Here is an 11,475-nt window from a genome sequence, read left to right on the forward strand (position 1 = left end):
AAATTCGGCCCCTCGTAAACCACTTCAACCAACAGTTTTCAGCTTTGTTTATTCCCGATCAAGTGGTCTGATTACATTTTCTGCCCGCTTGTCTTTCAAACAGTATCTCCCCAGCAAGCGTGGCAGATATGGGGTCAAGTTGTATAAGTTCTGTGACAGGGCTACAGGCTATACATATAGTTTTATGGTTTACGAGGGAAGAGATAGTCACATGGAGCCCGAGAACTGCCCAGACTACATAGGGTGCGCTGGCAAGATTGTTTGGGACTTATTTGGAAAGGGGTACCACTTGTACGTGGACAATTATTTGACGAGCGTGACACTTTTTAGTCACCTTTTTGATTCTGGAATTGGTGCATGTGGCACCGTGCGATCTGATCGCAGAGGCTTTTCCCAATGGCTTGTAGAATCCCGACTTAGACGGGGGAGAGAGCCTGCTTGAGAAGTAATAATTTGCTCGCTGTGAAGTGGAGGGATAAATTGGAATGTTTTAGTTCTGTCCTCCATTCACGCAAATACGACAATCCAAATTCCAAAGGCGACTGGTGTTGTTAAGAAACCCCTCTGTATCTACAAATACAACCTTAATATGGGAGGGGTGGACCTCAACAACCAGTTGATGGTACAATACTTAATTGCCCATAAGGCCAGACGCTGGTACAAAAAAGTGTCTGTATACCCATTTCAATTGGCTCAGCTGAACACTTATGTGTTATACAAAGCGTCAGGATGAACTGAATCCTTCCTTAAATTCCAGGAAGAGATCGTCACAGTCCTGTTTCAAGATGGTGCTGTGCCCCACCTTCCCAAAGCAAATGCAGTGAGCCGGTTGCATGAGAGGCATTTTCTGTATGTCCTCCCTGGTACCCCAACATGCACCCCAAAGAAGATGTCGTGTTTGTAGCAAGCGTGGATATACAGGTGAAACTCAAAAAATTTGAATATCGTGCAAAAGTTAATTTATTTCATTAATGCAACTTAAAAGGTGACAATAATATATGAAATAGACTCAAAGTAAGATAGTTCAAGCTGTGAATTATCATAATTGTGATGATTATGGCTTACAGCTCATGAAAACCCCAAATCCACAATCTCAGAAAATTTGAATATTGTGAAAAGGTGCAATATTCTAGGCTCAAAGGGCCAGATTCACAGCACAAGTACGCCGGCGTATCTACTGATACACCGGCGTACTTTCAAATTTGCCGCGTCGTATCTTTAGTTTGAATCCTCAAACCAAGAAGGCTTTTGGCTTCGATCCGACAGGCGTACGGCTTCGTACGCCTTCGGATCGTAGGTGCAATACTTTGGCGCCCGCTGGGTGGAGTTTGCAACGTTTTCCGCGTCGGGTAATTAGCTTTTTCCGGCGATCCACGAAGGTACGCGCGGCCGTCGCATTCTCTTATGTCGTCGCTAGTCGGCTTTTCCCGGCGTATAGTTAGGGCTGCTATTTTGTGGCCTATATTTAGACTTGCCATGTTAAAGTATGGCTGTCATTCCCGCGTTGAATTTTAAAATATTTTTTTTTTGCGTAAGTCGTCCTTGAATTGGAAAGGACGTAACTCACGTCGACGTTCAAAAAATGACATTGGTGCGACGTCATTTCGCGCAAAGCACGGCGGGAAATTTAAAAACGGAGCATGTGCAGTACGTTCGGCGCGGGAACACGCCTAATTTAAATGATCCACGCCCCCTACCAGGATCATTTGAATTAGGCGGGCTTGCGCTGGAGGGATTTAAGCTACGCCGCCGCAACTTTACAGGCAAGTGCTTTGTGAATCAAGCACTTGCCCGTAAAACTTGCGGCGGCGTAACGTAAATGCGATACGTTACACCGCCGCAGATGTACCTGAATCTGGCCCAAAGTGTCCCACTCTAATCAGCTAATTAGGCCATAACACCTGCAAAGGGTTCCTGAGCCTTTAAAGGGGTTGTAAAGCTTTGTGTTATTTCACCTTAATGCATCCAGCGTTGCTTTCCCCCAGCTCTTGTGGGCTCTTCATTGGATGGTTGATAGCACTGCAGCCATTGGCTCCCGCTGCTGTCAATCAAATCAATGACGCGGCACACCAGGGGGCGGGGCCGAGTGATACACTCGCCGGCTATGGCCGCCGACTGTATTACACGGGAGCGCGCCTGCAAGCTAACCCCCTTTGGAAAGCGCTTCCCAGGGGGGTTAGCTTTTGCGGGGAGGAGCCGAGACAGCCCCCGAGGGACCCCAAAAGACGAGGATCGTGTCCACTCTGTGCAAAACGAACTTCAAATTGGAGGCAAGTATGGTATGTTTGTTTTAAAAAAAAATACAAATTTAAATGGTCTCTCAATCTGGTTCAGTAGGAATCACAATCATGGGAAAGACTGCTGACCTGACAGTTGTGCAGAAAACCATCATTGACACCCTTCATAAGGAGGGAAAGCCTCAAAAGGTAATTGCAAAAGAAGTTGGATGTTCCCAAAGTGCTGTATCAAAGCACATTAATAGAAAGTTATGTGGAAGGGAAAAGTGTGGAAGAAAAAGATGCACAAGTGGCAGGGATGACCGCAGCTTGGAGAGGATTGTCAGGAAAAGGCCATTCAAAAGTGTTGGGGACTTTCACAAGGAGTGGACTGAGGCTGCAGTCAGTGCATCAAGAGCCACAGACGGATCCTGGACATGGGCTTCAAATGTCGTATTCTTCCTGTCAATCCACTCCTGAACAATAAACGTCAGAAGCGTCTTACCTGAGCTAAAGAAAAACAGACCTGGTCTGTTGCTCAGTGGTCCAAAGTCCTCTTTTCTGATGAGAGCAAATTTTGCATCTCATTTGGAAACCAAGAGTATGGAGAAAGAATGGAGAGGCACACACTGCAAGATGCTTGAAGTCCAGTGTGAAGTTTCCACAGTCTGTGTTGATTTGGGGAGCCATGTCGTCTGCTGGTGTTGGTCCACTGTGCTTCATTAAAGCAGTTCTCCACCCTAAAGTGGAGTCCCGCTGATCGGAACCCTCCCCCCCTCCGGTGTCACATTTGACACCTTTCAGGGGGGAGGGGGGTGCAGATACCTGTCTAAAGACAGGTATTTGCACCCACTTCGGGCCCGGCATTCGGGCAAAAGACGGGCATTCCGTCACTTCCCGTCACCCCCCCCCCGTTGTGTGCTGGGAACACTCGGCTCCCAGCACACAGCGGGAGCCAATCGGCGGGCGCGGCGCGACTCACGCATGCGCCGTAGGGAACCGGGCAGTGAAGCCGCAACGCTTCACTTTCTGGTTCCCTCAGCGTGGATGGCGGGGGGAGCAGCAGAGAGACGAGCGATCGCTCGTGCTCTGCTGCGATCGGCGCTAGACTCCAGGACAGGTAAGTGTCCTAATATTAAAAGTCAGCAGCTGCAGTATTTGTAGCTGCTGGCTTTTAATATGTTTTTCCCATGGCACATCCGCTTTATGTCCAGGGTCAACGCAGCCGTCTACCAGGAGATTTTGGAGCACTTCATGTTTCCTTCCACAGACGAGTTCTATGGGGATGCTGAATTAATTTTCCATCAGGACTTGGCACCTGCCCACACTGCCAAAAGCACCAAAACCACGTTCAATGACCATGGGATTACTGGGCTTGATTGGCCAGCAAACTTGCCTGACCTGAAACCCATAGAAAATCTATGGGGCATTGCCAAGAGAAAGATGAGAGACACAAGACCGAACAATGCAGAAGAGCTGAAGGCCGCTATTGAAGCATCCTGGTCTTCCATAACACCTCAGCAGTGCCACAGTCTGAGAGCTTCCATGCCACGCCGCAATGAGGCAGTAATTGCTGCAAAAGGGGCCCAAACCAAGTACTGAGTACATATGCATGCTTATACTTTTCAGAGGTCCGATATTGTTCTATGTACAATCCTAGTTTTATTGATTGCATGTAATATTGTAATTTTCTGAAATTGTGGATTTGGGGTTTTCACGAGCTATAAGCCATAATCATCACAATTATAACAAATCACGACTTGGACCATCTTGCTTTGCATGTAATGAGTCCATCTCATATATTTGTACTCAGAGTCTCCACGCGAGATAGAGTACGAACGTGGTAAAGAACAAATGAACAAGACCTGGTGTGTGCCAAAGGTCACGTGGCCAGTACGCCTAAAAGGGGCCAAAAATAAGACAATAGGGTAAATCGGTAACAGATTTATTGATAACAATGAAAACATCAAATCGACCAGATGCATAAAGGCCCGAGCCATTTCGACATGAGGATCCGGGACATATCTAGCGAAACAAGTTGAGTTCCATCTCCCCAATTTCCTGATGACATGAGCCAGGATCCCCGGCGAAAAGCTGCAGAGGCCGCCCCAATCCTGAATGAGTGTCCAGACAGACCTGTCGGGTTCAAACCTAAGTTAGACCACAGCGTACACCAATGTTTGGAGAATTGGGCCATCGTAAGGGGAGCCAGGGGGAAGGGCAACAAGGGGCTGTCCCTAGGTCTGTCACCGACCAGCGACATGAGCTGGTCCAACACTGACACGGGGCACCAAGCACTACCAGTGTTGAAGAACAAGATGTCCATGCCAGCCCCAAACTGCTGAGTCTTGCATGCAGACAGATGTAGTCTGAAATTATACGGATGTCTGACCAACTGGCCGACCACGAGTATCCGGGCCAGTACGGGTGAACCCACAGAAAGCTAAATAAATAGCAGCTTTAAGGACTAAACTAAGGAGCCTCCCGAATGGCCGCCCGTCCAGCAAACCAGACATACCTCGGAAGATATGCCCCGTAACAGGAAGTCTACAGATGGAAGCCGGAGGACAACTCCTTCGGATGCCTCTCAGAATAGCCTTAAATCGCATGGGCAGCAAAGATAGAAGGTCTGTTCGGATCCCGTAAAGATAGATGGTGCTGAACCCCGGCAAGATAAGTCTTGATGGTACCGTGAGACAACCTCAGTTGGGCATGGCAGAAAGCTACAAAAGCCAATAAATAAGGAACATCGTGGCCATCAAAGCATGGATATTGGGACTGGAAAACCTGAAAGGTCTAGAAGAGAGGACTGCAGGACCTGATGGAAAAAATTTGGATAATTGAGCCTAGATGGCGCATTCGCAGCCACATTCGTCACACCACTAATGAATTTGCAATGTATGTGAAAATGATACTGCAGGAATAACCAAATAAGTCTGCGTACAAAGGACATGATGATCAAAGACCGAGATCTACCCTTGTTGATAATCTCCACGGCTACTAGATTGTCCGTAGAAAAAAACACTGTCTGTCCTGACCATGAACTACCCCACACCCGGGCTGCTGCTACTATCGGGAAGATCTCAAATAACGCAGACGACTCAGTGAACCCTGGGATGGCCAACATCTCCTCTGGCCAAGGCCCTGCCAACCAGTGGGTGCCAAAAATGGCAGCTTAACCCACGGAGGCTGCTGCATCTGTCACCACCTGAGGAGAGGAACTAAACATTGCAGGTATAAACATGGCAATCCCATTCCAACGTCGGAGAAACTCATCCCACATGCGAAGGTCGGCCAACGCCGCAGAGTCCAGTTCGACCCATGAGTCTGCACCCGGAGCCGACAGTAACAGGGCCAACAACCCGGATATAAAAGATCTCCCCTAAGGAATGATCCTCATGGCGAAGTTCAATATGCCCAATAAAGATAACAACTCAACCCTGAGAGATGCAATCTCCGATTCTGGAGAGCTTGTCAGTCGGCAGGCTGGCCTCCATGGCCCTGGTGTCCAAAATTATCCCCAAAAAGGTGAGCGCCGATGCAGAGCCCTCCCATTTCTTTTTCGCCAGCGGCACATATAGAGTAGAAAAAACTGACAGTAATTTTTGTAAATCTATGGGGGTTTGCTGGGGATTCTCAATGAGGAGGAAGTCATCCAGGTAATAAATGACCTAGTAACAATGCTCCACATGAACGAGAATCCACCTGAGCGCTTGGGCGAAAACTTACGTTAGATCTACCGGTAACGGTATTTCTACGAACCTTCCAGGATGGCACACCAGAGAGATGAGGGCTCCTCCCTACAGGAAACACAATCAATTGACAGTTTGTTATAAGTCCCCACCCATCCCCTTGCTCCTCAGTATGTATTAAAGTAATCTTGAACTGGTTCACAAGGGACATTGCTCCGTATAGGTACTTACCACCTAGCGTATAGCTTATTTTCCCCCTCCACATAGGGCGGGTAGTAGGCCTGCCGTCCTGGAAGGTTCGTAGAAATACCATTACCGGTAGATCTAACGTAAGTTTTCTCCTATCACCTTCCAGGACGGCACACCAGAGAGGATATTAAAGTAACCACAGGCCTACCTCAGGGTGGGACCACAGCTTGGAGGACCTTCCGACCGAAAGCCAGGTCTTGCTGTGACAACAACTCCACACGATAGTGCTTCAGGAATGTATGATGACTTGACCAGGTAGCCGCGCTGCGGATTTGTTCCCAGGAGGCACCTGCTTTCTCAGCCCAGGACGTTGCCAAGGATCTGGTTGAATGAGCTTTGATATTATCTGGAGCTGGGGCCCCAGCACAACGATAAGCTTCTGAGATGGCTTCCCTTATCCATCTTGAGACTGAGGACTTTGAAGCCTGCAGTCCTTTCCTGGCCCCGGCATATAGAACTAAAAGGTGGTTGGATCTCCTAAAGCTTTTTGTTCTCTCCAGATAATTAAGACATCTTCTTACGTCTAAACAATGAAACTTATTTTCTTTCTCGTTCTTTGGTTCAGAACAAAAGGACGGCAATATTATGTCTTGCGTCCTATTAGATAAGGATGCTACTTTTGGCAGGTATAGGGGATCTGCCCTGAGGGTGATCCTATCTGGATGTACCCTCAGGAAGGGCTCTTTCATAGACAGAGCCTGCAGATCCCCTACCCTCCTAGCTGTAGTGATAGCTAACAAAAAGGCTAACTTTAAGGTTAGAAATCTAAAGGAAACTTTTTCTATAGGTTCAAACGGGTGAATAGATAATGACTCTAACACCCTAGTAAGATACCAAGGCGGACAATTATTTTTAAGGATTGGGGACACGCTTTCCCTAGCTAGTAGGAACCGCTTAACGAGGTCCTCTTTAGCTAATCTTCTATCGAGATAGACTGAGAGGGCTGCTATCTGAACCCGCAGGATACTGACTTTTAGCCCCGCGTCAGCCCCATCCTGGAGGAAATCCAGGATAACCGGAAACCGACGCAGAAGACACCTGTCTTTCTTTACTCCAGGAATGGAAGGTCTTCCATACTTTTGAGTAGATCTTCCTGGTCACTAGTTTTCTACTTGAGAAAAGGGTATTTATCACTTTCTCTGAGCAGCCTTTCCGTTTCAGGATCTGGCGCTCACTAACCAGGCTGTTAACTGAAAAAATTCCGGCCTTGGGTGAATAACCGGTCCCTGTTTGAGGAGATCTACCCTGATCGGGAGTCTCAGTGGTTCTGTTACTGACATGAATCTTAGATTCGCAAACCATGCCCTCCTTGGCCACCATGGGGCTATTAAGAGGACCTGACCGGGGGACCTGCTGATTTTCTGGAGGACCCGCGGAATTAGTGCCAAGGGTGGGAAGGCGTATGTCAGTCTGTAGTGCCAGGGCTGGGACAGCGCATCCAGACCCTCGGACTCTAATTCCAGGGAGGTCGAGAAATATCTGTTTACTGTCCTGTTCTTCCGATTGGCAAACAGATCTATGTCTGGTTTGCCAAAATGAAGAACCAGGGCATGAAATACTTTGGGATTCAGTTCCCATTCCCCTTGTCTTATCCGCTGACGACTGAGAAAGTCTGCTTCCATATTGCTTGTCCCCTTTATATGTATAGCAGAAATGGAGATAATTTTTTCTTCTGCCCAGTCCAGGATTTCCTTGGTCAATTCTAGTAAGGGACTGGACCTGGTACCTCCTTGATGATTCAGGTAGGCTACGACTGTGGAATTGTCGGAGCTTACCTGTACCTCTCTGCCCTTGATGTCCTGCTGAAAGGCCTTCAGGGCCTCCCCCACTGCTCTGAGCTCCCTGTAGTTGGATGATCTGTGAGCCAGTGAGCTGTTCCATTCTCCTTGGGCTTTTTTCTTTTCTAGGTGGGCACCCCACCCCCACGTACTGGCATCCGTAGTTACCTTTACCGGATTCCACTGAGCCCAAGGGCGACCCTTCCTTAGGTTTTGGTGAATGGTTCACCATATTAGGGATGACAGGGATGAGGGGTGAGCAGCACCTCTTGATCCAGAGATTCCTTCCTTTTGTCCCAGGAGGACAGGAGAAAGAAATGAAGTGTTCTGGCATGTAGTTGGGACCATACTACCGCTGGTATACTTGTCGACATTAAGCCTAGGGTCCTCATTATAGACCTTCTGGGGAGTCTGGGAGTTTTTATCAGATTCCCTGTTGCTGACGCTAGTTTTTCCACTTTCTCCTCTGGCAAGAAAATCATCTGCTGTTTGGAGTCTATTATGTAGCCCAGGAAGATCTTTACCTGTTCTGGTTTGAGGGAGGACTTCTCTATGTTGATAATCCAACCCAGACTTTTTAATACCTCCACTACCTTGTCGGTATTTAACAGGACCTGGGACGCTGACTGACCGGAGATCAGTAGATCGTCCAAGTATGGTATTAGAGATACCCCCTGCAGATGTAAAAAGGCTACTGCCTCTGCTAGGATCTTCGTGAAGACCCTTGGGCTGGATGTTAAGCCAAACGGTAGTGCTCTGAACTGCCAGTGGAGGATTTCTTCTCCCACTATGACCGCAAACCTCAAATACGCCTGATGGTCCACGTGAATTGGCACGTGCAAGTAGGCATCTTTGAGGTCTATGGTCGTCATGAAGGCTTCCTTCATGAGGTTCTTTCTCACCGAGTAAATACTCTCCATAGCAAATCGCTTGTGTTCCATAAATTTGTTCAGGTTTCTTAGATTCACTATCAGGCGGTATTTCCCTGAGGGTTTGCGAACTACAAACACGTGGGAATAAAAACCCCCGGTATCGTTGTTCTATTGGCACTGGTACTATTACTAGTTGTTCTGCCAGCTCCTGGATACCCTCCAGGAGGGCCGCCCTCTTCAGGGCATCCCTGGGGGGGTGCGTGAGAGTAATCATAGGGGGGGGGGGATTGTCAGAAATTCTAGACGATACCCTTCCCTTATAATCTTGCAGATGTAAGTGCTGTCTGAAATCCTTTCCCATTGTTGTGCGAACTGGGAAAGCCGCCCCCCACTCTGACCTTGGCGTCACTTGGGTTGTTTATCGTCGGTTTTTGTGGAGGGAAAGAGCAAATTGTTCTTTTTATTTCCCTTACCATAGAACCAACGCTTGTTGGGTTCTTTTTTGTTTCTCTGCTTGTTTTGCCCCTGGGGGCCTTGAAAAGTTTTCCTGAAACCCTCATTTTTGAGTTTTACCGGAAACTTCTTGCCTTTTTCAGATGACCTAGCAAGGACATCATCTAGGCCTTTGCCAAACAAAAGTGAACCCTGGAAGGGGAGGCCACATAATTTTCCCTTAGATGTAACATCTCCTTCCCAGGCCTTAATCCATATAGCCCTCCTGGCTGAGTTGATTAGGGCTGCTGTTTTTGCTGAAGCTTTCGCGGACTCCAATGCCACGTCTGCCAAGTAAGCGACGGCCTTCCCTATTAATGACAGGGAACCCAAGACTTCCTCTGAGTCCGTATACTGGACCATATGGTCTGTAAGTTTCTCTACCCAAAGGTCCGTATTCCTATCTACACAGGTTGCTGCTAGGGCCGGGGTCATTGCTGCTGAATTAGCCTCCCAAGCTTTTCTTAGGAGGGATTCTGCCCTGCGGTCCATCAGGTCCTTAATACTGCCTGTGTCCTCAAAAGAGAGATCAGACAGTTTAGTGACTTGGGACAAGGCCGCATCCAGTTTAGGAAGTTTAAAGAAGACTTCCCCAACAGACTGGGGGAAGGGATATTTCCTTTCCCAAGTCTTCTGTGTGGTCAGTCTCCTTCCATTCCTGTAAGACTAGTTCTTTAAGGGATTGGTGGAGAGGGAACACCCTGTCCTGGGTATCGCTTAATCCCCTGTAGACCTTATCTTGTGCCGAGGTAGCTATAGGGGTCTCTGGAATCTCCTCTGTGGCATAAATTGCCTGGAGGAGGCTGTCGAGGTCTTCCGCTGAAAAAAGGAACCTCTTTAATCCCCCTTCCTCCTGAGACTGGCTAAGGGAGTCTCTATCCTCCTCACCCTCTGAGCTGTGTCTAGACCTGACCTGGCTCACCATATCACTTTCCTCTTCTTCTATTTGATCAGGGGGAAAGGCTTGGGAGGGTGGGAAAAAAGCACTGGGCCCCGTAAGAAAACTTTCTTGGGAGGACGTACCTTCCCTAGGGACAGGTTCTTCCCTGTTAGGAGTAATTGTTGACTGGCCAGCTGTCTCCCTGAAAGCTTTGACAGTTGCTAACATCTCGGACTGCATGGACATAAAACTTTTCATCATTGCAGCCGCCTCCTTTCCCGCTAATTGATTTATGCATTTATAGCAGAAAGGTTTAGTGTGGGTTTTAGGAAGCTTATCTTTACAGTTCCCGCACTTTTTTGAGGAACTGTGCCCAGTTGTGGCAGCAGATTGAGCAGAGGCCTCCTGGGCTCCACCTGGGGATTCTGTAGATAAGAGACATAAAGAAATGCAATGTTACTCCCTCCCCTTCTGGGGCTACTGGACTGTACTGGGGAGAAAAGAGAGAGAGAACGAGGAAGGCAGCCGCGACCGGCTGTATCCTGAAATCCAGGAACTCTCACTCCCCTCTTTCCAGGGGGGTTTGCACTCACCAACCCCCGATCTGGATCTGCCTGCAGCCGCGCTCGTCTTCCCGTCCTCTTCCATGAGGAGGTTGACCAGGTCCTTGGCTTGTCGGTACCTGCGTTAGGGTTTATCCGCCGCCGACCTCCACGCCGATGCGTCACTTCCGGGTTGCGGTGTAGGGAACGCCCACTCTCCGGTGACGCGCTTCCTATTCCTCTCAGAGAGAGGCTTGGAGCGCAATGCTCCTTAATGGCGGCAACCCCCCCGGGAAGGAGAAAGCAGTATCGTGGCGGCGTTATTGCACTAAAGCGATGGCTTTTTCACCGCAGCTCAGAGTGCCAGTGCACGCCTTTGGGGCGACCTGTGCCTACAGGTTAGTTCAGCCCTCCCCGGCCTCCCTAAACCTGCCTCAACAGGGGTACCTTTCGACCTCACCGTCTCCAGGTTTAGCAAAAAAAAAAAAAAACGTGTCGCTGTGTTCGGGAGAAACACAATCAATACTGAGGAGCAAGGGGGTGGGTGGGGACTTATAACAAACTGTCAATTGATTGCGTTTCCTGTAGGGAGGAGCCCTCATCTCTCTGGTGTGCCGTCCTGGAAGGTGATAGGAGAAAACATCAAACCACCAAGGGCTACTCTTGGACCCGAACGTGAGTCTGGTGGCAAAATAGTACAGTCCCCTCCACTTTACCCCATGCCACTGCCAGAGCGAAGGCATGATTGGGAGAA

The sequence above is a fragment of the Rana temporaria genome, chromosome 2 (assembly GCF_905171775.1).
Source record: "Rana temporaria chromosome 2, aRanTem1.1, whole genome shotgun sequence".
Lineage (NCBI taxonomy): Eukaryota > Metazoa > Chordata > Amphibia > Anura > Ranidae > Rana > Rana temporaria.